The sequence below is a fragment of the Oryctolagus cuniculus genome, chromosome 6, assembly GCF_051225735.1.
Source record: "Oryctolagus cuniculus isolate XC-2025 breed Fujian yellow rabbit chromosome 6, ASM5122573v1, whole genome shotgun sequence".
Classification (NCBI taxonomy): domain Eukaryota; kingdom Metazoa; phylum Chordata; class Mammalia; order Lagomorpha; family Leporidae; genus Oryctolagus; species Oryctolagus cuniculus.
In genome coordinates this window covers 121212541-121239336 of record NC_142872.1, presented here as the reverse complement: position 1 = coordinate 121239336, position 26796 = coordinate 121212541, and the positions used below count along the sequence as shown (strand labels likewise).

At 54.5% G+C, this 26796-nt stretch overlaps 1 protein-coding gene and 1 long non-coding RNA gene across 5 annotated transcripts in view; one reads left to right on the top strand and one right to left on the bottom strand.

The window, feature by feature from the left end:
* The window catches only part of LOC149126279 (uncharacterized), a 37018-nt gene extending 13085 nt beyond the window's left edge, over window positions 1-23933 (bottom strand). Inside the window, exon 1 of the long non-coding RNA XR_016235843.1 lies at window positions 23794-23933. This is a non-coding gene — a long non-coding RNA (uncharacterized LOC149126279). The remainder of the gene's footprint in view (window positions 1-23793) is intronic.
* The window catches only part of CCNE2 (cyclin E2), a 651763-nt gene that overhangs the window by 286605 nt on the left and 338362 nt on the right, over window positions 1-26796 (top strand). The gene's annotated exons all lie outside the window — the stretch shown is intronic.

Sequence of the window (26796 nt, the reverse complement as noted above, 5' to 3'; positions counted from 1 at the left end):
ATGCAGAGCTATACAGCTTTACAGTTACAGAGTTACAGACTTCCTCCTCCCTCTTTTTTTTTTTTTTTTTTTTTTTTTTTTTTTTACAGGCAGAGTGGATAGTGAGAGAGAGAGACAGAGAGAAAGGTCTTCCTTTGCCATTGGTTCACCCTCCAATGGCCGCCACGGCTGGCGCACTGCGGCCAGCACACCGCGCTGATCCGAAGGCAGGAGCCAGGTGCTTCTCCTGGTCTCCCATGGGGTGCAGGGCCCAAGCACTTGGGCCATCCTCCGCTGCACTCCCTGGCCACAGCAGAGAGCTGGCCTGGAAGAGGGGCAACCGGGACAGAATCCGGTGCCCTGACCGGGACTAGAACCTGGTGTGCGGGTGCCGCAAGTGGAGGATTAGCCTATTGAGCCGCGGCACCAGCCCCTTCTCCCTCTCTTATTCACACTCTTATTTTTTACTGAGATCAAATTCAATTGACTTTATACACATATGACTAACTCTATGTTAAGCAAAGAATTCAACAAATAGTATGAAGAACAAAAAAAAAAAAAAAAACTGTTCCTCCACAGTTGAGACAAGAGTTGTACAAGTCATTGCTTCTCAAAGTGTCAATTTCACTTCTACAGAATTTATTTTAGATGCTCTATTAGTTATCACAGATCAGAGAGAACATATGGTATTTGAAGGGACATTTTTAAGATACGAAGAGTGCTGGAAATTATCAAATCCAACCAGGGGTAGATGCGTCCCTGAGAAAGACCTACCTGATTCTCCTCTCACCTTGTTGGGTTGGGTGACCTGCCCAGGCCAGACCTCTCCAGAGTTCCCCTGTGCTCTGCATCCCTCTTTCCAACTCCCCTTCCTCAACCAGTTCAGACCCCTCCTTTGCAGCACATCACTTCCCCCTACCACCACCACCACCACCACACCACACTCCCACCGCACCCCCACTGAAACCAGGCATCCCACTTGGAAAATGAGCTAATGAATAAATGTCCTCCCAGCTGAGAAGAGCTGATAATGGCTCTCAGTGGTTCTGTACTCTCAGGGTGTATCTTTTTTATAGTTTAATGTTTGTGAAGACACCACTCTCAGATGGCTCAGAATTCAAATAGGGTAAGAATTCTGAGCCTTTGAGACCATTTGGGAAGTGAACCAGCAGATGGAAACATGTGCGTGCACTCACTCTCTTTCTTTCAAACAAATAAATCTTAAATTTAAAAAAAAAAAAATTCTCATTCCTGTACCTGATGGCCCTCCCCTGGGCTGGTCCCCATCCCAGCACTCTACAGTTAACCACCTTTATCAGCGTCTTATATATCTTTTCAGAGTTTCTTTAAACTCATACAAGCAAATACAGAAATCTATTCACACAGAATTCTTAATAGTTCTCAGACCCATAAGCCAAAGGAATCTTGTTAAGAGAACTTCAGGTACTCAAAATCTCACTGAGCAACAAATCTTCCCCAAGACTCCTTCTGTCACAACCTACAAGTGACTAGCTTCTTATAGTTGAATTTCTGTGCTCTAAAGAACCTTGATTCCAATGGGCTGTTCTAAGAAGACCATCACCCAGAAAGCACAGAACCTGCTGCCTCACTTGAGGTCTTCAGAGAGAATGGGTGGGCCTGGAGAAGCCCTGAGACCCCGCTGCTGGTTTGTTCATTCACATATCGCACATTTCTTTGCACCAGGCATGGAGCCAAGTCCAGGACTATCATTTAGATCTTTCAGTTGCAACTGACGGCAAATACAACCCAAGGGGATCTGTTTTCAACAGGAATGTCTTGACACTGAGGCAGCAGTGTGCACAGATAGGTTTGGCTTTGCTTACAGCTCGAGTCTGAGCATAAATACGGTGACCGGGAGCCACTTCCTGGCTCAGCACCTCGGGGATGAGTGAGTTCTCAGGCCACTCAGGGTGGCTCAGACAGCTTCAGAGTCACATCACCACCACCTTGGACCAGGGGAAAACCCAAACCAGGAAGAGAGTTCTCTTAGCCGTCGTTAGGGAGTGCTTATTTACATCACCTGCCCATTCTCCAATCGCTGAAGCTAACAGGGTGGACCGTACCAATGCCTAGCCTAGGTCACATGGCCAGATTAAGAGCCCAGGATTGGAACATAACACAAAGGACATAGACTGAGAGTGGAGGGGGACTGGCTCCACAAAACAAAGCCAAGATACTTTAGCCATGCACACACCCCACCCATATAATTACAAATGAGGTAAATGTTTCAAAAAGCACTGCAGGCCGGTGCCGTGGCTCACTTGGCTAATCCTCCACCTGTGGCACCAGCACCCCAGGTTCTAGTCCCGGCTGGGGCCTGGGTACTAGTTCCGGTTGCTTCTCTTCCAGGCCAGCTCTCTGCTGTGGCCCCAGAGGGCAGTGGAGGATGGCCCAAGTGCTTGGGTCCCCGCACCTGCATGGGAGACCGGGAGGAAGCACCCAGCTCCTGGCTTCAAATCAGCACAGCACCAGCCATGGTGGACATTAGGGGAGTTAACCAACGGAAGGAAGACCTTTCTGTCTCTCTCTCACTGCCTATAACTCTCTCTCTCTCTTGCACTAACTCTGCCTGGCAATCAATCAATCAATCAATCAATTAATAAAAGCACTGCAAGGGGCCCCTGGGGCCTGGCCCAGGATGGGACTGCAGAAGTGTCCCTTAAGGAAGGAGCAGGCACCACCAAGTGAGGTTGCTGGTTTGCCTTTGTGGAAGTGTCCAGAAAGACCCACAGGCAGGAGAGAATGAAGAAGCTCTTTCAAGAAATTCAAAATAGCTAGCATGTGACTAGAGCCCAGAGAGCAGACGTTGGGGAGGACAGGGTCAGGGGGGAGTGACACGGCAAGGAGCCCACTGGACAGACCTGCCACCTCCAACCAAGCTGGATTCCCCTGCCAGGCCCCACACATAACGGATTTCCTGGTGGCCTGAGCGCTGAGGCCATCGCCCAGCACTATAGCTGGGTCCCAGTGCTATGTATGAGAACCGCATCTGACCAGGCCATGTCCCTGCTTTAAACAGAGTCCCACGTTTCCAGCAGAGCCTTCAGGGCCCTGCCTACACCCCAGCCTCCTGTCTCTCTCCAGCCTTGTCCTCTTCCTGCTCTGCTAGTTCCTCAGCCCGAGGCCTGCAAGTGCTGCCCACCACTGCGGCCACCATTACAAAGGGGGTCCTCAGGGAAAGAAAGGGGCTGGAGGAGACCCCTGCTTGAGCCGCATGTGTTTCCCCCATCCTAGTAGGGTGGGTGCCCAGGCGTCAAGGGTCAGATGTGGGTGCCACCTGTGGGCCGTCCTCAGGACCTGGTCTGAGCAGCCAGCGTTTGCCCATCTCACGTACTCCCAGAGGCCACCTCCCCCTGGACTCCCACCGCATGAGCCGAGGACAGGGCAGGGGTTTCCCGGGGCCTGGACTCACGTCCTCATCACCTTAGACCAGCAGAAACCAGACCAAGCAGGAGGAGAGCAGCAGGGTAGAGGCCCCAGACGCCCTGTCCCTGCTCCTGAGCTCCACTCACTGCTGTTCCAGACCGCAGCTCCGAGTTCCTGGGGGATGTTTCACAACTTCTTTGCAGGAGCTCCGGGAAATGGGACTTCACCAAGGTCATGTGTATGGATAGGAAGGTAAGGAAAGCAAGATAAGAGGGGCAGAACTGTATTTAATGCCCTGTATCCCTTACCTTAGGTTCTGGGCAGACTTCTCTCTCACTTCCTCTCCCTGTATACATGTACGTATTTAAGAGGCAGAGAGACAGACACAGAGCTCTCAGCCACTGGTTCATGCCCCCAGATGCCCCCAACAGCTGGGCCTGGGCCAGGCTGAAACCAGGAACCCAGTCCCGTTCTCCCACATGGTTGGTAGGAACCCAGCTACTTGAGCCAATACCTGCGGCCTCCCAGGGCGCTTATTAGCAGGGAGCTGGAATCAGGCACAGGGCCAGGACTCAAAGTGAGGCACTCAACAGGGGATGGAGGCATCCCAAGCGGTGTTTGACATCCTGGGCCAAATGCCTGCCCCTACATGTGTTTGAAGATTTATTTCTATTTAAAAAGTAGAATTACAGAGGGAGGGAGGGAGGGAAGGATGGAAGAAGGGAAGGAGAGAGGGAGAGGGAGAAAGAGAGAAAGAGAGGCTTCTTCCATCCACTGGTTCACTCCCCAAATGGCCACAATGGCTATGGCTGCACTAGGCCAAAGCCAGGAGCCAGAATCTTTATCCACATTTGCCATATGGGTGCAGGGATCCAAGTACTTGGGCCATCTTCTGCTATTTTCCCAGCTACATTAGCAGGGAGCTAGATAGGAAGTAGAGCAGCTGGGACTCAAACCAGCACTCATATGGGGTGCCGGCGTTGCAGGCAGCAGCTTAACCTGCTGCACCACACTGCTGGCCCCACATATGTTTTTAATTGAAAGGTGCCTCCATTCTTTTCTAAACTTTAATTAATAAATGAAAGACAAATACTATACAAAAGAATTTCTTATGCCGTACAGCCACCATACGTGTAAAACACTCCGTTACAGATCAGCTGCGGCCCTCACATGTCTCACAGCACTTCCTTTATCTTAGGCTGCTCTGTCCGAGCGGACTCGCAGCCGCTGGTGGGCAGTCAGCTGCCTCTGCTGAATCAGTCGCTCACTAGGGCGCAGTATGCTGTTTTGTCCCGACAGCTCCACAAGTGTAAGTACAGCTGCAAGCACACATCTGTGTCTAGCTCCTGAACCAGCCAGGCTCACGCCAATCATCTCTTGTATGCGAGAAGACTGAAAAAGAGACTCCGGGCCCCACAGGGGCCTCAGTGTCCTCCTGAATGCGCTTTGTGTGCAGTAATTGCCATCTGCATTTGCTCATTTGTCAGCTAGAAAATCATGCTCCTTTGCATCTACTCTTAGAATCTGACCCTAAAGATCAGTTACTGTAACCCCCGGTGGCCACAACTCAGAATCTCATGGTGCACAGTGAGTGCCTTCTCTATTCTGCACAATGTAGGAAGTCTCAAGTCTGTGTTTCTGACACTGGAAGCACGCGAAGCCAGCACAGTGCTTCTTGCCCACGGAAGCTGTGGCCAGTGGACAACAGGGAAGCTACCCCACTGCAGGCCAGTTCCTGTGGGATCCAGAGCTCAGCGAAGCAGGGAGCCACTTGATTGGGACATCGGCCCTGTCCTCGGCCTTCTTCTGTCCATTTTCCTCTTTTTATTTTTAAGATTTTATTTTATTTGAGAGGTAGAGTTACAGACAGTGAGAGGAAGAGTCAGAGAGAAAGGTCTTCCTTCCGTTGGTTCACTCCCCAAATGGCCGCTATGGCCAGCACTTCGCTGATCCGAAGCCAGGAGCCAGGAGCTTCTTCCTGGTCTCCCACATGGGTGCAGGGGCCCCAGGATTTGGGCCATCTTCTACTGCTTTTCCAGGCCATAGCAGAGAGCTGGATGGGAAGAGGAGCAGTCAGGACTAGAACCTGTGCCCATATGGGATACCAGTGCAGCAGGCAGAGGATTAACACACTGTGCCATGGCACCAGCCCCATTTTCCTCTTTTTTATTCTAGAATACTTTGGGGCACATTATGGAAATGGCCATGAGCTCTTAGGCAGAACTTAATCTTTCTAAATGGCCATGTGACCATTGTTTCTGAAAGGCCCAGGAATGGATCTAACCCTTCCTTCCCCAACCTCCACTGGAATGAAGGGATACAGCAGGGGAGGGGAGCCCTGGGCCCTTGAGCAGGATCCCAGGCACCTACTAAGCCTTTTTTCAACAGAAAAACTGAGTCGTGGCAAGGAACCTAACAGCAGCCACCCAGCACACGGAAGTCACGTTTCTTTTCTTGCTAGCAACCGGAACTGAGGCTCCTGGGCGCCTCCCTGCAGGAATGGGAGGGTCAGACAGGGCTCCAAGCTGCTCCCACGACACAGAGCTAGGCGCCGGCCCTGTCCAGGCCTGTCGTTCAGGGGAATGCTCCCTTAGAGGAAAACAGAGCTCTGACTCAGCATTGCTGGGGCAGGGTGTGCGGTTCCTGGGATCTCGGATCTCCCTGTCATGCACACTCTGGAAACTGCCTTACCTGCAGCTGTAGCAAGTTCAGCCCCAGCGCCAGGCCTTGGGGAGCTTAGCTCCAAGACCTCTCTCCAAAAATGCACTTTCCAGCTGCTTTCTGTGAACCCAATGCCAGTGCCACTCTGAGAAGTCTGCTCAGTGCCCTCATGCAAACTCAACAGCTCCTAGAAAGTAGGGCATGCTCCATTCTGTAAACATTAATCAGGCATCAATTTTATGCCCTAGAACCACACAGGATGCTTCCATGCACTTTATCTCATTTTATTCTTTTTTTTTTAAAGATCTTTTTTTATTTATTTGAAAGAGTTACAGAGAGAGGTAGAGACAGAGAGAGAGGTCTTCCATCCGAAGGTTCACTCCCCAGATGGCCACAACGGCTAGAGCTGCACTGATCCGAAGCCAGGAGCCAGGAGCTTCTTCTGGGTCTCCCACACGGGTGCAGGGGCCCAAGGACTTGGGCCATCTTCTACTGCTTTCCCAGGCCATAGCAGAGAGCTGGATCAGAAGAGGAGCAGCCGGGACTAGAACCGGCACCCACGTGGGATGCTGGCGCTTCAGGCCAGGGCATTAACCCGCTGTGCCACAGCGCCGGCCCCTCTTTTATTCTTAACCTAAGAGATTGGCGCTCTTACTCCCATCTCAAGCTATGAAATTGGAAGCTGATGTGTTATGGAGACAAGATTTCATTCACTCCAGACATACTACTTCCTAGCCACAAGAATATCAGGAGGCATGGACATCATGAGAGAAAGCTAGTCTGGACAGAGAGTGTGGGAGCCAGCCGATTCCCACCATAAGGAAGAACATTTCCCAGGCAACGGGAGCGTGAAGTGAAAAATAGCACAGCGATGTCTCACCCAGGATGGTCTTTCTCCATCTCTGCCCACACTTAGGGAAGTCCAACACCTCTCACACACACTCCAGGAAACTCTGGGGGCGGGGTGGAGGCAGGCCTTGCTATATGTGTAAGAGGTTATGGGGGAGATCTAATGGGAGCTGACTTCTTGAACTTCTGCTACCACACGGTACCATGATTCCCCTGGCTCGTTGTGGAGATGTCTTGGGTCATTGAACACCCAGAGCCAAGCATGGGTTCTGATACTCACTCCAGGAGCCACCCACTCTTGCCCTAACCCTCTGGGGTCAACAGCCACCATCCAGGGAATTGTCAGTAAAGGAACAGACGTACAGCGAGCAGATAAAGTGTGACCACGATTAGGTGTGACTTCTCTGAAAACCGACAGCGCCCGACCCCACTCTGGTCCCGTAGCACCCAAGCACCATCTAGATCCTGCTCTACCTGCCGGTAGGGACTCACTCTCATCCCCCACCACCAGTACCAACAGCATCAACATCACCACCAACACTAAGACCAACAGCAACGCCCGCACCACCATCACCACAAACGTCCCCAGCATCACCACACCTGGGGATCCAGGCCTCGTGGACACCCTAGCCCCAGTCCAAGCCTGCCTTTCTTCCTACCCCAGAATAAACACGTTTCTCTAGTCCTCAACACTAGGGACATCCATTTAATTCAGGGAAGAAAACAAAACAAAACAAAACAAAAACACCTGCTGTGGTTTGTATGTGTCCATGAATTCCTATTTTGAAAGCTGAATCTCCAAATTCCCAGGTCGAAGGTATTCAGAAGTGAGGCCTTTGGGAGGTAATTAGGGGTAGGCAGGTGACGAGGGTGGGGTCCCAGGCTGGGAGGAGCAGCTTTGGTGGAAGAGGAAGAGAGGTCGGAGCGGGCGCTCTCTGGTCACATAACCTGTGACAACGGTGCAGCAAGACAGCCTCACCAGATGCAGCCCTTCAGTCTAGCACTTCCCTGCCTGCAGAATGGTGAGCGATGAATTTCTCTCCTTTACACATTACCTAGTCTCAGGCATCCTGTTGTAGCAACATACAACTGACTGAGATGCCACCCACACTGAGCAATCTGGAGGCAGAGGCCAAATAGACAAAAAAGTCCAGAGCCTGGGTTATTTGCCCTTAAACAGCATCATCTGTGGACCCACCCCACCTGCTCATGCCCTGTAGCCAATCCTGTTGGTACAGCCTAAGGACAGGTAACAGATTCTAACCGCTTCTCACCTCCCCCGCTATGCCCAGCCCAGCTCTTGTCCCTGGTCTAGATTACTGCAATGGGTCCCCCTCTTCCTGCCCTTGGCCTGCCCTCACCACGGCAGCCTGAGTGAGCCTCTGCAAACACCAGCCAGCCCACGTCACATTTCTGCTCAAAACCCTCCACCTTTCCCCCACTCAGAGTAAACCCCAAGTCCTGGCAAAGCCCTGAGCTGTTCAGCCTCAGCACCCCACTGCCTCCACACACATGATAACCTTACTTTGGGCCATTCCTGATTCACTCTGCTTCCCTCGATCCTCAAGCAAAGGATCACGGCTGACCTCTCAGGACCATTGAAAACCAAAATGTCGGCCGGTGCCACAGCTCACTAGGCTAATCCTCCGCCTGAGGCACCAGCACCCTGGGGTTCTAGTCCCAGTTGGGGCACTGGATCCTGTCCCGGTTGCTCCTCTTCCAGTCCAGCTCTCTGCTGTGACCCAGGAAGGCAGTGGAGGATGGTCCAAGTGTTTGGGCCCTGCACCCACATGGGAGACCAGGAGGAAGCTCCTGGCTCCTAGCCTCAGATCAGCGCAGCGCACGGGCTGCAGCGCACCAGCCATAGCAGCCATTTGAGGGGTGAACCAACGGAAGGAAGACCTTTCTCTCTCTCTCTCTCTCTCTCTCTCTGTCTAACTCTGTCTGTCAAAAAAAAAAATCTCAGAAAATCTAGAGATCCAATTGGCTTCTACTGGCAGCGGAGCAGCCTGACGTGTGATGTGCCTAAGGGGCTCCAGCGCGCTGGCACAGGATGGGGCTCCACAGGCAGAGAAGGCTGGAGGAGCAGACCCGGCACAGCCGCAGCCTGGTGGTTTCAAAGTTACTTTCTCGACAGCAGGCAGCAGACTCAAGTGACCTGGGCCCCTTCTGACTGGCCGCTGTGAATCCCCTGTGTCTTAGAGACTGGCCCACTTCACACTTCAGTGTGAGTTCATGCCAACATAGCACGAGGGACTTTGTTCTGGCTTGGTCCAGTATGCTGGACCCAGGGCAGGAGCTCGGGCCAAAGCAACGGCCTCCTTTGAGTTCAACTTCACAGGCCCTTTGCACATGCCACCCCTCAACCCCGGATCCTCGCCCCTCCTTTAACCACCCCCATGCCCTCAGTCTCTGCTCTCTAACGTGCACACCCTCACATATGCACACAGCACACAGTTCCTACGCCTTCAGGCCTCTGCATTCTCCCCAGGGGTCTTAGTTGCCTTGGTGATGTCCGTCTCCATGAGGACCAGAGCCTGCCTCTTTTCTTCCCTGCAGTACCCCCAGTGCCTAGAAGAGTGCTCCTGAACATGTGCTGATTGAATGATTGACAGTAGTGGAGAGAGTGAAACAATAGCCTAGGAGACTCCCAGTGCCCTCACAACAGACCCAGGCAGGTGCATCCACCAGGCCCCCACACTTGCCCAAACCGGCCTGAGGACCCGGCCGACCCGGCTTCCGTCAGAGCAGAAAGGCTGCTGGGAGGCAGGGAGCAGTGGCAGGGCTGGGCGTGAAAGATCACTGGTGGACTCAAGTCCTGGAAAGGGCAGACCCACGGGCTTACGGGGGCACAGTGGGAGAACAGAGCAGTCCTAGGACACCCAGAGCAAAAGAGCTGGCCCTGGGGCTGGTGCCACGGCTCACTAGGCTAATCCTCTGCCTGCGGCTCTGGCACACTGGGTTCTAGTCCCAGTTGGGGCGCTGGTTCTGTCCCGGTTGCTCCTCTTCCAGTCCAGCTCTCTGTTGTGGCCCAGGAGTGCAGTGGAGGATGGCCCAAGTGCTTGGGCCCTGCACCCGCATGGGAGACCAGGAGAAGCACCTGGCTCCTGGCTTGGGGATCAGCGCAGCACGCTGGCCATAGCGGCCATTTGGGGGGTGAACCAACGGAAGGAAGACCTTTCTCTCTGTCTCTCTTACTGTCTAACTCTGCCTGTCAAATTAAAAAAAAAAAAAAAAAAGAGCTGGCCCCAGGACAGAGATGGGTGGTTTGAGAAAGACCAGCACCAGGAGTACAAGGGGAACAGAGAACCTGGGAGTGGGGGTGCAGTGAGGGCTGACAGCTCTCCAGCCCTGGGGAGTCTCTCAGGAGAGCCCTGCAAACCCCTTGTGTGTTGGGGGGGGGGGGACCTCAGCCCAGTTTCCAGGAACCAGTGAGAGCAGGAGCCAACCAGGGAAAGGTAGAAGCCAGAGAGCAGTGAAGAAGCGGATAAAGGGAATAGACAACTTTCTCAACAGACTCGATTGAAAGGGCCTCTGCAACCCAATAGCTAGGACGAGATGTGCAGCAGGCTTTTTAAGCCTGCACGAGAACCTCGTGTTGCATCCAGGGAGGAAGATGAGGTTGACGGTGCAGGAAATCGAGGGGCTACTCAAAGGAGCAATAATTTGGAGCTTGCAGCGGGTGGGGCAGGAAATGGAGACAGCACCTGAGAACGTCTTCTCTGAATAGCAGGGAGCTGGAGAAACATCAGGGCTGGAAGTGCGTGCGCAGGGAAAATGGGACAAGGAGCTGACTGAGTCCACTGAGAGGCTCTGAAAGCTGTGAGGGGTTGCAGTCGCTGCCGGAGCTATAGATGGAGGAGCAGCGCTCAGCAGGGAGAGGCAGGAGTGTGGCTGAGAGAAAACCAGGAGATGATGGGGTTGGGAGGCCAGCAGGAGCCGGGGACAGAGACAGAAGTAAACTGAGGACAGGCTCAGGACTCGAGATCTTTGAGCCTAGAACAGGCTTCGTGGGAGGGAGGCGAGAGCAGGAAGACTAAGAGGCTATGGGCAGGACAGAGGTAGCATGACGGGCTCCGTGCTGCAGCCACAAGGACAGGAGGGCAGAGGGCAAAGCAGGTGGCACTGGGGTGGGCATTGGCACAGAGGTTAAGATGCTGCTTGGGATGCCCACCTCCCATTTTTACAGTCCCTGAGTTCACATCCCAGCTGTTTCCAATCCCAACTTCCTGCTAACACCCACCCTGGGAGGCAGCAGGCGATGGCCCAAGTGTTGAGTTCCTGCCATCCATGTGGGAGACCCAGATGGAGTTCCTGGCTCCTGGCTTTGGCCTGACCCAACCTCAGCTGTTGGAGGAGCCTTTGGGGAGTGAACCAGCAAATGGGAGGTCTCTCTCTCTCTGGCTAACTCTGCCTTTCTAACTAAAATTTTTTTAAAAAGATGGCTGGCACCAAAAGGTCATTGGCAGGGATGTCAGGATCTCCCAGGATGATGGTGAAGTCACAGGGAAACTGAAGGGACACCCTGACAGTAGGGACTCCATTTTAGAGCACACAAGATTCCATCCTGAGAAGGCTCCACCCTACGTGAGACTAGGGTCTGAAACCAACTACTGTCTAAAACTAAGACAGTAACAGCACACTACCTCCTACTTGGCAGAACATAGAAATCCCCTAGCATGATCATTCAAGCTTAACACAGATAGGCTGCACCTGGGTTAATGGTAAGATTGTAATCTGTGTCCCACATATGATTTAGGTCAGAACCTGGACCAATGACAAGCCTGTAATTGGTATTGTCAAGGCTGTGATTGATATTAGTTTCACATATGCTTTAGGTCAGCTTGGCCCTAGCAACCATATGGTCCCCCTCCCCTCTTTGTGGGTTTTGCCTTTATGAAACCTATTGCTTTGAGCTTCAGGGTCAAGAGTTCTTTAGGGCATGAGCCCACTCTCTATCACCAGCAATAAAGGACTGTCAAATTTTATACATGGTGCTCCTCTGTTTGCACTCGCTCAGGCACAACAAAACAAGGACCAAGGCCTCCGAGCCTTGAGGGAAGACTGAGATGTGGCGAGAGGACCTCAGTGAGGATGGCAGAGGACAGCGTGGGGGACTGAGAGCCACCACCGGGACTCATTGGCCCCTTCATCTGTTTTGAGCCGGGACTGTTGCCACCCAGACTTTTTACAGCTGTGGCACTTGGCACGGCCCTGTGACTGCTCCGTGGTACACCTGGAATTCCGTCTTATTTCCTTCCCTCTGGGGCTGACCCAGAGCTTGGGTCATAAGGATGTGGGTTCCTGCTTAAGAATGACAAAGCACAGAGTGGAAAGAAGCCCGGGTCCCCAAGGACTTCACGAAGCCCATCTACCTGCTCCAGCCCACAACTGAGGCTTCTTGAACTTAAAAAATCAAATCCGAGGGGCTGATGCAGTGGCATAGTATGATAAGCCTCTGCCTGTGGAGCCTACATCCATATGGACACTGGTCCATGTCTCAGCTACTCCACTTCAGATCCAGCTCTCTGCTATGGCCTGGGAAAGCAGTGAAAGATGGCCCACCTGCTTGGGCCCCTAAAACCATGTGGGAGACCCAGAAGAAGCTCCTGGCTTTAGATTGGCCCAATTCTGGCCATTGCGGCATTCAGGAAGTGCACCAGTGGACAAAAGATCTCTCTCTCTCTATCTCACCCTCTGTCTGTAACTCTACCTCTCAAATAAATAATAAATCTTTAAAAAAACCATCAACCCCAGGTGTTTGACACACAGGCATTTTGGTCCACCAGCAGAGGAATTTACCCTGAACCTCACCGATGCTGCAGAAGGTGGGCACAGATCTCAGAAGAAAAGCAGCTGCCGTCAGCTGTCTGGGTGAGAAGGAAGAGGATGCACAGCAGGCAGCCACGGGGAGCTTTGGACCAGGGCTTCCCACGGGCAAAGCTGGGAACCTTGCGGGCAGCTAGATGAGCTGGGAGCTGCTGAGTGACAGCACCGGGAGGATGAGCACAGCAAAGGTCTGGATTCAGGGCAGAGATCAAGAGTGAGTGCCTGGTGTGGGCATCCAGCTCAGCGGTCAGGAGGCCCCACATCTCATGTTAAAGTTCCAGGCTCAGCTCCTGGCTCTGTGCCTGATTCCAGCTTCCTGCTAATGCACACCCTAGGAGGCACTGCTGCTGGCTCAGGTAGTCAGGTCCCTACAACCCCCAGGCAGGAGATCTGGATCCAGTTCCTGGTTTCTAACTTCAGCCTGACTCTAGCACTGGCTGATGGAAGGAGGAGGGCAGGGGAAGAGAGGCTGCCCCCTCCTGCGGCCAGAGCCACCTTGCTGGGGAGCAGGGGCAGGCCCAGAGCTGAGAGGCCTTGAGGCTGGGACGCACATCTCCTTTCCTGTGTCCTCATCTGAGTCTCAGGTTTCCCCCAGTGTCTTTCCTCTACTATCTCAATCTTACTTTTCTTTTTTATAAGATTTTATTTATTTATTTGAAAGGTAGAATTACAGAGAGAGACAGAAACAGAGACAGAGACAGAAGAGTGTGGGGAGCAACTGGGAGCAACTAGGACTAGACTGTTACTGGAATTAAGACTTATTCTATGCATCTGCTTTCCCACAATATGGCGCTGAGAAGGGAGTAACAACTTCTACACAGCTGCCTCCAGTTCAACCAATAAACTGTAGGACCTGCTCCTGATTGGAGGACAGCAGCGTACTCGGCGTGTGGGTAGCAGAGTTGGGATTGGTGGAAGAGGACTATAAAGGAGGAGAGAGACAACATGCACCAGGAACATCTAAGAGGAACATCTATCTGAAGGAACACCTGTGCAGCCCCTGAGAGAGCCGGCCGGCGGTGTGCCGCTCCCCCGCGGAAGTGGGGAAAGTGGCAGGGGGAACCGCCCTTCCACGGAGGTGGAAGGGACGGTAGCCAACCCGGGAAGAACCAGCAGCAAACCCGGGGAGGGCCGAGCAGACGAAAGAACAACGCAGGGTCCTGTGTCGTTCCTCCGCGAAGAGGGGGAGCGACAAGAGAGGTCTTCCATCTGTTGGTTAACTCCCAAATGTCTACAATGGCCAGAGCTGGGCTCATCCAAAGCCAGGAGCCAGGAGCTTCTTCTGGGTCTCCCACGCAGGTGCAAGAACCCAAGCACTTGGGCCATCTTCTACTGCTTTCCAGGCCACAACAGAGAACTGGATCAGAAGTGGAGCAAACCGGATTCAAACAGTGCCCACATGGGATGCCGGCACCACAGGCAGAGGCTTGGTCCACTATGCCACAGTGCTCAATCTCAGTTTTCTAACCTAACTTCAGAGGGCTCTACCATGCAGTTCTGTTTTGAAGGAAAGAAGCTATCTTAAGTTGAATGCACAGATACTGGGCAAGCGTGTGGGTCCTGTAGGAAGCAGCCTGCTGCAGGGCAAAACCAGCCCAGGAGAGGGAGAGCGGCCTGCTCAGGAAGACGGCGACAGGAACTTAGGACCATGACAGCAGGGGTCTGGCCAATCAAGACGGACTCGTCACTGGATGACTGCAAGGGCCTCACGTGAGCAGGGGGCAGGGCTCCAGCTGAAGATTGCAGGCTAGGCACGCAGGTGCCACGAGAGGTTCACAGAGCAGGCCCGGGCACCAAGTCCAAAGCCTGCTTACAGGACCTCAGCCCAGGGTGGGGCAGCTTCGCCCCCAGGAATTGCTACTGTTGCCCCGTAATCTCAGCAATAGCTGCTTTGATCCTCCCCACCCAGGCTGAGAACGGGGCAGAGGGCTTAGGATGGGGTGGGGCTGGCCTTGGCAAAGAGGGCAAGAGCAGAGCAAAGCAAGGTACAGTGGACCGAGAGGAACTAGTCTCTGCCCAAGGAGGAAAACCCCTCCCATGGGGGGAGGGAGCCTGCATCCTTCCTCTTGTCCCTTTCTCCACATCTGGATCATGTCCACTCCTCATTCAAGTCCCAGCACCTGGGGCCAGCATTGTGGTAAAGCCGCTAGCATCCCATATGGGCGCCGGTTCAAGTCCCAGCTGCTTCACCTCTGATCCAGCTCCCTGCCTGGGAAAGCAGAGGAAGATGGCCCAAGTCCTTGGGTCCCTGCACTCACATGGGAGACCAGGAGGAAGCTCCTCACTCCTGACTTTGGATGGATCGGCCCAGGTCTGGCCATTGTGGCCATTTGGGGAGTGAACCAGCAGACGGAAGAGTTCTCTGTTTCTATGTCTCTTTCCCCGCAACTCTACTTTTCAAATAAATAAATAAACCTTAAAAATAAAAATAAAAAATCCACCTATGTTCCCTCCACTGTGCTGCCCTCCGTGGCTGTGAGAAGGAGGCCCCCTTCTGGGGTCTCACAGCCCTCTAAATCCAGGCATCAGTGCATTTCCTTCATTCTGTTGGCTCTAGTGGTGGTTTCTGCTGCTCCATCTCTGTGATTGACATTCACCTTGGTGCGGGAAGCAAACAAGGCCCAGGCTGCTGTCTGCTGAGCAGCAGCGGACTGGCCAGGGAGCTGGAGGTGACCCAGCTGTTGAACTGAGCCAGGTGGGCCTGAGCAGGTGTTCACAGACTGGCAGGAAGTGTCGATGCCCCAGTGGGGACGCACCTGTGTCCCCCTCTCACACCCAGCCCCTCAGGAACAGCCACCCTCCCAGACCCACTTCCACCCTGCCAGTGCCTTAACCCAGCATTCCGTACACGTGGGGTACTAAATGGAGCCTGCCAAGTCCAGGGGTGTGCCAGCGGCTGTGGAGCGCTGTGCGGGCAGGAGGGAGGGGGGTCGGGTTCCCTGGGACGGATGCTAAGAGTGATGATTGATGTTTGCCCTGGGCGGAGGAGGCACCTGCCCGCCACATGTTTGCCAGCTGTTTTCTTTCCCTGCAGCTGTGGCAACAAATGACTACAAACTGCACAGCGTACAACAACAGGAATGTGTTTTGCCACAGCTCTGGAGGCCCCAGGTCTGAAATTAGCATCGCTGGGCCAAGATCCAGGTATAGGCAGACTGCACTCTTTCCAAAGCCTCCAGCGGCTAAGGCTCTCTCGCTTCCTCCACCTTCTGGCAACCCCTGGATTAGGGCTGCATCACCCCAACCCCTACCCCCTGTCTCTGCTGCCATCTTCACCTGGTGACTTCCCCGTGTGGCAGAGTCTCCTCTCCTCTCTCTTACAAGGGCACCAAACTCAGGGCCCACCCTAAATCCAGAACCATCTCAGCTTGCGATACTTCATTACATCTGCAATGACCTCTTTTCCGAATCAGGTCACGTTCACAGGTCCTGGGGGCTGGAGCTCAGACGTCCGATCCAACCCATCATACTAACCTTGTGCCAAATAAATATCGGTGAGTAAGTACCTCCTTCTCACCTGTTCCCCTGCCCCCCACACACACACCCTGCAACCCACAGTGATGTGCACCCCTTCTCCTGCCAGGGACAGCCCCGCCCTGGTGTCATCAAATCATCCTCCTGTGACAGCAGGAGACACAGAGGGCTGGAAGAGGCAGGAAGCCTCCCGCTCCAGCAAGCACGGTAAGCTCCGAGTCCTCACCAGGTATCAACAGGTCGCTGGGCTGAGTCTGCCCCCCGGGGTATGCCAGAGGCAGAACTGAACGCATGGACTTCAGTGAGGCCATGGTCAGGCGGCCCTCACCCCCACGGACTCATGCAAGCCCCCGTGAGCAGCACGTTCCACCGGAACCAAAGCATCCCCTGCACAAAGCCGCCCACACCAGGAAGGGCAGTTGTGGTACAGACCTGCCCTCCAATCCCCTTCAGCCACCTGTGGTGCAGTCTGATCTTGAACTGCTTATTTCACTTCTCTGAACCTCACCATGAAATTTGCTCATAATATCTGTAGACTTAAGTCCTTGGTCCAGGCAAGCCAGTCATCCATAAACGCATTCTCCCTCCGAGGTTTACAGGGAGAGCAAAATGAGCAAATGTGAAGGGCCCAGGCCCACAGCAGGCATTCCATCGATGTTTTTCGATTGCATTAAAGCATCTGGCAACACAGCAAGAGCATCCTTCCCTCCTGCCTGTCTAACCAGCGCATGTACCTTGGAAACTCCTCCATCTCTAACCACCTCCTGGTATCCCGCACCCCAGTGGCCAAGCAAGGAAGACAGCTCCTCCTCCAGTGCTCTTTGCAGGAGTCACAGCCCCACCCAAACAGCCACAGTCGCTGACAGATTCTCCCAATCCTCTCTCCTCGTCAGTCACTGAGTGCTACTGATTCTCTTCCCTGGTACCCGTCCCTCCACCCCCCTCCCCCGTCTCTTTCCACCTCTTTATGCCTTGGTGGTCTTCACCCATGCAAAGCCACATCATTTCTCATCTGAAATATTGCAACAACTTCGCTTCTTAGTTCCTTCCCCACCTAATTTATGTTGACAACACTGACTGCCATGGATCTGACCACCTGCTAGGATGGCATAGAAACTTATTGGCAAAAGACCCAACCTCTCAGCAAGGCTACAAGGTCCCTTGAGGCCAGCCGCAGGCTCCCACCAAACTAGAGCCAAGCTGAGCCGCTTATAGTTCCCTAACCACCTCTGCGTTTCCCTCTCTCAGTTCCACGTGACTCTGCCCAGCTGTTTCCCTTGCCTAGAACATTCTTTTATCCATTCTTTACATTATTAACTCTTGCTCAAGCCCCAAGACTCCTTTGGAAGGCTTCCTCGACCTTCCATTCCCAGGCTCCCATTGTAGTGTGTCCTCTCTCTCACACAACACTTAACAAATTACATCATCAATATGTAGCACTCATCTGGCCACTCTACCTGCTACACACCCCTGTCCAGTCCATCCCAGATCTTGAGCTCTGTCAGGTTTGGGGACTCTTGTCTCTTGTCTCTCTGCTCCTAGCATGCAGCTCAGTAACTGCCAATAGTCAGCACCTCAATAAGCATTTGTTGAAGTGCTGAATGCCAAGCACACAGCAACACGATATTGTGAGACCTGCTTGATATTGTGAGACCTTCTTATGCAAGGGAAAATGCCGTGATATACCAAAAAAAAAAAAATTCTGCGCAATACTCCTAACAATGTTTGATTAGAAACCCAACACAGAAAAGGTCTTTTTCTAGCAGACTGAGCTGATGTAGTCCTGTAAAGAACTTTCTGGCAATCAGTATGAACACAATAATCATTGTTGAAGAGAGTAGTCAAATAGCACACCCTTGGAAAGCCAAGACTTTGATAGGACCTGGGTTGCTATCAGTTCAAAGTTTAATTTCCTGAGTAGGGCTCAGTGGGCACACACCCTGTGTGGTTGGTTAAAGAAGATGCAAGGGTTCTGGACAGCAGGTGTACCGGTGGCAAGAGCCACACTCTATTGGAAGGCTGAACAGCTCATGAGAGAGGTGAGGCCTCCCCAGCTCCACCCACAGGTAGTTCACAACCCCCTCCACAAAACCCTACACCCTAGTTATGCCAGAAACTCCTTCTCCAAGGGGCACCTCCTGCACCTGCCCCCACCTCGGCCATTTCCTGGAATGTGCCTGGGATGCCCTCCCACTCGCATTTCTACCAAACAAAACTCTATTCACAGGCCAAGGCCCAGCTCATGATAGAGTGGGGATCTACTCCCCGTCACTTTCTCCCACATTCAACTTATAGCAGAACGCTTCACTTAACTATGGACTAGACTTCCCAGCCTCCTTTGTAAGCCAGGTGTGGCCAAAGGACCAAGCTCTAGCCGACAGGATATGTAAGTCCCTTCCTGGTCTGGACCAAAAGCACCTGTGCTCCTCCATCCTCTCGTCTCCCTTCCTACAGCCACATGCTGGGACACTGTGTGGCCAAGACCATGCTTCCCCCATATAGATAAGGACACCAACTACAGGACAGTAGAGCAGCTAGAGCAGAACTGGGTCCTGGGGCTCTCCCTCACAGCCCAGAGTGCCACCGCCTCTGTGCTGTCACAGGAGAGGGAACTCCATGACAGCTTACGGCTGTCCTTCCAGAAAGCACTGTTTTGCGGTTTCTGAGCCCTACCTTAATGAGAGGCCACCTGCCTTGTGAAGTCTCCCGGGAGTCCTTTCTGAAGCCCTGGAGCAAGCACTCCGGTGGCCTGCATGAGGCATCAGAGCCATCTCCATGCTTGCTGGTGTTCCTGGACAACCGTGTGGTTTCTACGTGCGAGGTCCACGCCAACTCCATCTCTGACACCCCCCAGCGTAATGAGCACAGCATCCTATGCACGAAAGCCACATTTGTTGAAGGAATGGGTAACTAAACAGCGCCTCCCACCTGCACCCTCTTTTTAGAAGGCAAACAGATAGCAGTGGCCAAGCCAACACACAGCCTAGTCACACAGGAGCCAGCAGGCAGGCAGCTGACACACAGAGCTGGGGAGGGCGATACTCCCGAAATAAATGCACTGTGAGCACACCCTGCAATACACAGGGCCTCCTGCAGCCTGGGCCAGGGCTCCCTTCCCAGGATGGCCCCGGAGGAGACAGCCCTGTGCTCTCAGGACCTGGCCAAAGCTTCTGCGGCAGCATCACCCCTCCCCTGCCTCCTGGCCACAGACCTTGACCTGCACATTCTGTGGCTCAGAGGAACCCGCAAAGGGAACACCGTAGCTGCCCTCCCAAGGCTGTCCCAGGAGAGCGCAGGAGGAACAGAGTTGTCACAGAAACCCCCCTCAGGACAATGCTCACTTCCAAGGGGTGCGGATTGAAACCCAGCTCTGCCGCTTACCTGCTGTGCAACCTCGGACAAGTGACTTAACATCTCTACACCTCCATCCTCTCTCCTGGGAAAGAGACATGCACTGAGCACTGTTGCAGGGCCCATTGGCTGTTGTGGGATTTGGGAAGTCTGTATGTGAAGCCACCTAGCATGGGGCCTAGCAGACAGTCGGCGACAGTTGCTGACCTCAGTACCATCCTCATCCTCCCTGTCCTCACACTTAGAGCTGCTCACTCCACAGATCTCGGTGTAACGGGCATCAATCAGATTATAACCTGAGGCTCCAAGGGAATCAAACAATTCGCCAAGGTCACCAGTCAGAGAGACAGGACCCAGACTCCTCTCGGCGATCCAGGCTCTGAGCTGGGTGCTAACAGGGAGTTCTGCAGCCTGCACCTGGGTGCCCTTGTCCTGCATCCCCAACTTGAGGTACAGCAGTCCCCAGAGGCCCAGAGGGAGCTGGACTCCTGCCCTGTTTGAGTGGCTTCTCATCAGGAGCCCTGGGGGAGGAGCCTGACAGCTGTGTGGCGTGGCTGCTGTCTGGGCTCCAGACCCCACTTGCCAATCCCACAGTGAGCAGAAACTTCTCTGGCAGGCCAGGCCAAGGGCCATGCGAGCAGGGTACTAGGACGCTGTTTTGGTGTTTACTGATGAAAACAGATGAGGATATGCGAGGGGACTGGTATGGCACCTATGGCACCGGCACCGAGGGCTTTGTGACGGGGTTTATAAAGAAGGGCCGTGAGAGGAAGTGTAAATGAGAAGCCAGGAACCAGGTGCCAGGCGGGGCGGGGCACAGGTGCTTCCCATGGTGTCCTGGCCCTTCAGCCGAGGCGATCGCTACAAGGCCAGGCAGAGAGAGAAGTGAGACGGTGTGTGCACGAGCAGGGACCACAGAGAGACCTGAAGCCAAGCAGATGGGCAGAGAGAGAAAACAAAGTAGGAGACATGAAGAGAAAGGAGGGAGAAGGCAGAGGGGAGGGGAGACGGAGCCACAGAGCCCCACAGAAGCTGGGCCTGTCCCCGCTGCCACGTCAGATGGCCACAGTGCTTCGCGGCTTCTTGCATCTGTGCTGGCACACAGCAGGAGCTTAAGAAAGGCCAAAATCAGTGGCACTGGACGGAAATCCAGGTGCACTCCCTGTGGGAGCTGCAGGCAGTATCTGCTCCCTGCCTCTTCCGGCTCCTGGTGGCCGCCTCACTCCAGTGTCTGGTTCTGCGGGCTCATCGCCTCCCTTTCTGTGCACGTCACGTCTCTCCCTCTGCCTCTGTCTTACAGGGCTGTACATGACCGCAGGTAGGGCCCTCCTGGCTAACCCAAGCCCAACTGCCTGGCTTGAGCTCTTTAAGGGAATCACATTCGCCAAGTCTTCTTTGCCATACGTTACCTTCAGATGTGTTTGAGGCCATTACTTAACCTAACACACATGGCCACACACAAACCAAGGCTGCAGGAAGACCCCACTCCACACTCTGCACCCCCAGGAGGAGGCTTCCAAGGGCAGCCAGCAGCAGGTACAGCGGTGGAGACAAGACAGCGAGACAGAGGGACGAGCAACAGACCCAGAGGCCCGGCCTCCAGCGTCTCTTTGCCCCCGCTAGATCTGTACCTTGACCAAGCGGCCAAGTTTACTGCAACACACAGTAAGCACCTTCTGTGTTCCAGGGGCTGGAGGTGGGACTGGTCCATTGTCTGCAGAGTGGAGGAAACAGGGCATCCATTGTTGCGATTTTCATTTCCGTGTACACTCCAATGTCCGGAAGGCCAAACCCCTACCTCCTGCTCTGACCTCTGCCTTGAGCTTGAATCCCAGATATTCAACTGTCTGCTTCCGACACGAAATCCCAAAGGATGCTCAAACGCCCTCTGTCTGCGATGGAGCTTCTGTCACCTCTCCCTTCTCTCTGATGCCCTCCCCCGCCTCCGCCCAGTGTCTGGGATGGTGGGGTCACCTCCCACTCAGAACCATTGCTTTAGCACGTCAAGTTAGTTGTCCACCTGGAGACCACAGCCTGGTAGCTCAGGCACCCAGCCACGGCATGGGCTCCGGCCCTGGCATTTCTCCCAGGAGCAGCAGGAGCCTCGGAAGGGCCTCCCAGCTCCAGTCCGGAGCCCTCAGTCCACCTCACAAGGCCACCAGAACTCAGGTCACTTTACGCTCCCCCTCGCTCCTATCCACCAGCTTCTGAAACACTGCTGGGCCTTCCCTGAGCAGATCCTGCCTCAGGGGCACTTAAACCTCACCCCATTTCCCCCCCTCACTCTGCGTCCCAACAATACTGAATTTCCACATGAAATCACTTTCCATATGAAACCACTTCATGAATGCCCTGTAAGCTTCTCTTCTACCTTTAAAACCCAGCTTAGGCCGGCGCCGTGGCTCACTAGGCTAATCCTCCGCCTAGCGGCACCGGCACACCGGGTTCTAGTCCCGGTCAGGGCGCCGGATTCTGTCCCGGTTGCCCCTCTTCCAGGCCAGCTCTCTGCTGTGGCCAGGGAGTGCAGTGGAGGATGGCCCAGGTGCTTGGGCCCTGCACCCCATGAGAGACCAGGAAAAGCACCTGGCTCCTGGCTCCTGCCATCGGATCAGCGCGGTGCGCCGGCTGCAGCGTGCTGGCCACGGCAGCCATTGGAGGGTGAACCAACGGCAAAGGAAGACCTTTCTCTCTGTCTCTCTCTCTCACTGTCCACTCTGCCTGTCAAAAAAAAAAAACCAGCTTAATCATCACCTCCTCCAGAAAGCCTTCCCAGATTTCTTCCTGGTAAAGTTAACCAGTGGCTCCTTTCGTACAACAGCTTCCTCCCATCATCTGATAAAACATTCACTGAGAATCAACTATGTGCCAGGCACTGGGGCACAACAAGAGCTAGCACAGACCCAGCCCAGGGTTCTAGGAGACAGGAGAAAGGAAAGAGGTGTGAGATGGCCGAACAGAAGCAGTTGATGTGACGTGGAGAAGACTACTGGGCAACAGAAGCAGCAGCAGGTACCTGTGGATGAAGGGGAGAAGGGGTTTGGGCAGAGCAATCAGCTTTGCCACGTAGCTTTAAGGCGAGAAGGAACCTGTGACATCTGGAAATTATCAAGAGGTCAAGGCAAAATCCTGCCCACACGTCTCTCGTTGGGCTCACCTGCTGTTCTGCCTACCAGGAAGAGCCCCTGGAAGGCAGGCTCCCTGTCTCACCTCTGCAGGTGACCTTGGGGGCGTCACAGGAAGAGGCAGGTGATTTGACAGGGGTGTGAGGCCGGGGAGGCTGGTGGCTCTCAGAGAAAACCCAGGGAGCGGGGCCAGGGCACTTGAATCCCATTCAGGACTCTGCCCAGCAGCCTGCAGTAGCCCTCAGCACCCCCAGGGGATGGAGCAGATCCACGGGAGCTGTGCACAACTAGGGCCTTTGCCCAGGGCTCCTGGGGTGGGCGCTGAGGCACTGCCCAGGGAGCGCAGCCCAGCCCTTCAGGAAGGAGATAGGCGGCATCAGCAGGCGCCCCCACCCCACGGGCTCTTAGCAGGGACCTCGGTTTGGGGGTCCTGCACCAGACACTGCCGTACTCTTGCCCTCACGTGGGGCCTCGCTCTGGAAGGTCAGGGACACCTGAAAGGCCACAGTGAGATGAGGGCAGGGATTTGAGAAAATCTGGAGAAGAGAGAACTAAAGACCTGGACTTGGCAGGTTCCCGGGACAATTGGTCAGCTGACCGCTGGGAACCGTCTGGGTGGAGGCAGCCGGGCAGGCAGCAGGGCGGTGTGGTGTGGGGGTGAGCGGAGGAAAACCTGCTCAGCCCAGGCCCCGGCGCCTTTCCACCTCCTCACACTCTATTCTGCCCCTGCTTGGGCAAGAGGTGGGCGCAGCACCTGGACTTCCACCCGCCAGCCTGAGGCTGGCTGATCCTCCTTATCTGACCTTTTTAATCTGACATCTGACCTCTCCGAGTTATCTACACTCTCCCTGTCTGCCTGCTCCACCCCGGCCCTCGCCCTCGAGGCTGAGGGACAGTCACAGCGGCCACAAGGGGCAGAGTCCGGAGTCCCCTCATAGGACCTGGTGAGAATGGGATGGGTACATGTTCCCCTCACTTCTTCACCTGCCGCCATGACGAGGGATCCGCCCCCAGCCTGCTCGTGTAAGGCAAGTGGAAGCTGCCGAGGTCCAGGACACGAAGGGCCAAGGAGGTGGTTCTTGCTGCCTTTTAGGCTTTCCACAGTGGCGTGGGCTCCCGTGCACCAGAGTCTGCTACCAACCTTGTGCTGACTTCACAGCGTCGGGCAAGGTCTCTTCTCTCCCACTGGCCTGCTTCGTGCTCCTATCCCCCTCCGGAAGCATGGTGGGCTGAGCACCGCCCTCCTCTCCGAGAGACCTTAATCCCGTGCACCTGAGAATATCGCGTGTAGTGCAAAGGGGTGAGGCGGATTCACAGGTGGGACTAGGGAGTCTGAGGCTGGGAGGTTCTCCAGGGGGGGTCTACGTGCAATCGCGAGGGAAGCAGATGGAGGTCTGGCACCCACACATGAGGAGGTGGCGATGGAACCACGAAGGCAGAGGTTGCAGCCCCCACTTCCTCTCCCGACAGCCACCAGCAGCAGCACAGCTGCCCGCGCCTTGATCCCAACCTGCTGACCATGGTTTTGGACCTGTGGACTTGCGACCTGGGAGGTTCTAAATGTGTAGTTTGAAGTCCCCCGGTTTGCAGGGACAGGGCCGTCAGAGGAGCCCCCAGTGGCTTAGAGGGCTCATTTCTGTGTAGTCACTCAACATTCACCAAGGGCCCACTGGGTGCCAGGCACTGATGTATGTGCAAAGAGGCACCCATGAACAGGACAGGCAGGCCCTACCCGTGGAGCTGCCGTCCAGTGGGATGGGCCGAGAGGGTGCAGCTGTGAACAATCAGGGGACAGCAGGTGAGGAGAGAATGCTTTAAAAACACCACACAGGGGGCCATCATTGTGGCGCAGCAGGTGAAGCTACCACCTGTGATGTCAGCATCCCATATGGGCATCGGTTTGCGTCCTGGCTCCACTTCCCATCCAGCTCCCTAATGGCCTGGGGAAGCAGCAGAAGATGGCCCATGTACTTGTGTCCCTGCCACCCATGTGGGAGACCTGGAAGAAGCTCCTGGCTTCGACCAGGTCCAGCCCTGGCCATTGCAGCCATTAGGGGAGTGAACTAGTGGATGGAAGTTTCTCTCTCTCTCTCTCTCTCTCTCTCTCTCTCTCTCTTTCAAATAAATAAGTCAATTATTTTCTTAAATAGCACGCAGACCTTCATAAAATGGTGCCAAGTCCCACACAAATGACACACGTACAAGCCGAGTTGTGAGCACAGGTGTCGTCTTCAAGGAGGACACTTAGCACCCTGGATCCCAGCTGTACCCCAGAAAGCCTTCAGTGCAAGCCAGCGGGTTCAGGGCAGGTCAGAGGGAGCGGGGCTGGAGCACCAGACCCAGTGGCCACTCCCCACCAGCTGGCAGCCACAGACGCGGCCTCAACCCCGAGGCAGAGCGGGCTGAAGGAGCGGCACTCGTGTCAGCACAGAGAGCGACTGCATGTGATTCACAGCAGCGTCAGGGCGGTCACGGCTCTGGGCCACAGCGCGCATCGGATGAGTCCCAACATGTTGGTGCTCAGAGACTCCACACCCTGGCTGAGAACACACCCTCCGCGTGACAGCCGGCCACATCAGGTGGGCAGTGACCTCATGTAAGCACGCCTCGGCGGGCCAGCCCTCACACCACCCTGGCGTTACCAGACACCTGATTCTGCGAAGTATCTGCTGATCTTCTCAGCCACAGGGCTCGCTCTGGCTGAACAGCCCGAGGAGGAGTCGGGGTGGGGCAGAGGAAGGGATGCAGGAGGCTAGCATGGTCTACATCTTGCTCTTCTCCTTCAGCCCATGACTTTGGCAAGCCCCAGACTCCCAGAGCTCCCGCCACTCGCAGGCTTAACCATTCACCTCTTCTGAGGATTAAATGAGACGCCAGATGGAAATACCCCTTGAAAAGCCTTGCACCTTGGTTTCTTTGTTTGTTTGTTTTGTTTTGTTTTTGACAGGCAGAGTGGACAGTGAGAGAGAGAGACAGAGAGAAAGGTCTTCCTTTTCCGTTGCTTCACCCCCCAATGGCTGCTGCGGCCGGCGCACCACACTGATCCGAAGCCAGGAGCCAGGTGCTTCTCCTGGTCTCCTGGTCTCCCATGCAGGTGCAGGGCCCAAGGACTTGGGCCATCCTCCACTGCACTCCCAGGCCACAGCAGAGAGCTAAACTGGAAGAGGGGCAACCGGGACAGAATCCAGCACCCTGACCGGGACTAGAACCCGGGGTGCCGGCGCCGCAGGCAGAGAATTAGCCTAGTGAGCCACGGCGCCAGCCTGCACCTTGGTTTTAACAGTTTTAAACATTGGCATACTCAGCTGCCTCTGGAGGCAATGGACACAACCTTGTATTTGTAGGGTACAAGCAAATCTAGTGTTTCAATGCTACAACCGTGTGTTAGCTGTTCTCCCCACCCCTCACCTCTCTAAGGCTGCAGAGACATAGCAGTTTCAAGGGTGCAGCAGTGTACAGTGAAGAATTAACCTTCTGGGGCCAACACTGTGGCACAGCAGGTAAAGCTGCTACCTGCAGTGCTGGCATCCCATATGGACGCCAGTTCGAGTCCCGGCTGTTTCACTTCTGATCCCACTCCCTGCTAATGTGCCTGGGAAAGCAGTGGAAGATGGTCCAAGTCCTTGGGACCCTGCACCTGAGTGCAATACCCAGAAGAAGCTCCTGGCTCCTGGCTTCAGATCTGCACAGTTCCAGCCATTGCAGCCATTTGGGAGGGAACCAGTGGATGGAAGACCTCTCTCTCTCTTTCTCTGCCTCTGTATCTCTGTAACTCTGCCTTTCAAATAAATAAATAATTTTTTTTTTAAGAAGAAGAAAAGAAAGAATTAATCTTCTCCCAAAGAGATGTACTGGCCTTTGTTCCTGGCTCCCAGGGAGGTATCCCTAAGCCCTTGGAATGTCCCACCTGATAAGAGTGTGTTTGCCTGGAGGGTTTCAGACCACACTGCATGGCCTGACCACACAGTGGATGGCGGTATCAGCCCCATCTGCAGAAGGCCTGGGGATGAAAGGTCAGCCATGTGGTTAGTTCACGGTGTCTACCTGTCTACGCCCCAGGAAGAACTCTGGTCACCAGGGCTCAGGGGTCCCGAGTGGCAGCAGTCCATGCACGCTGTCACACACCATTCTCAAGAAAGGCTGG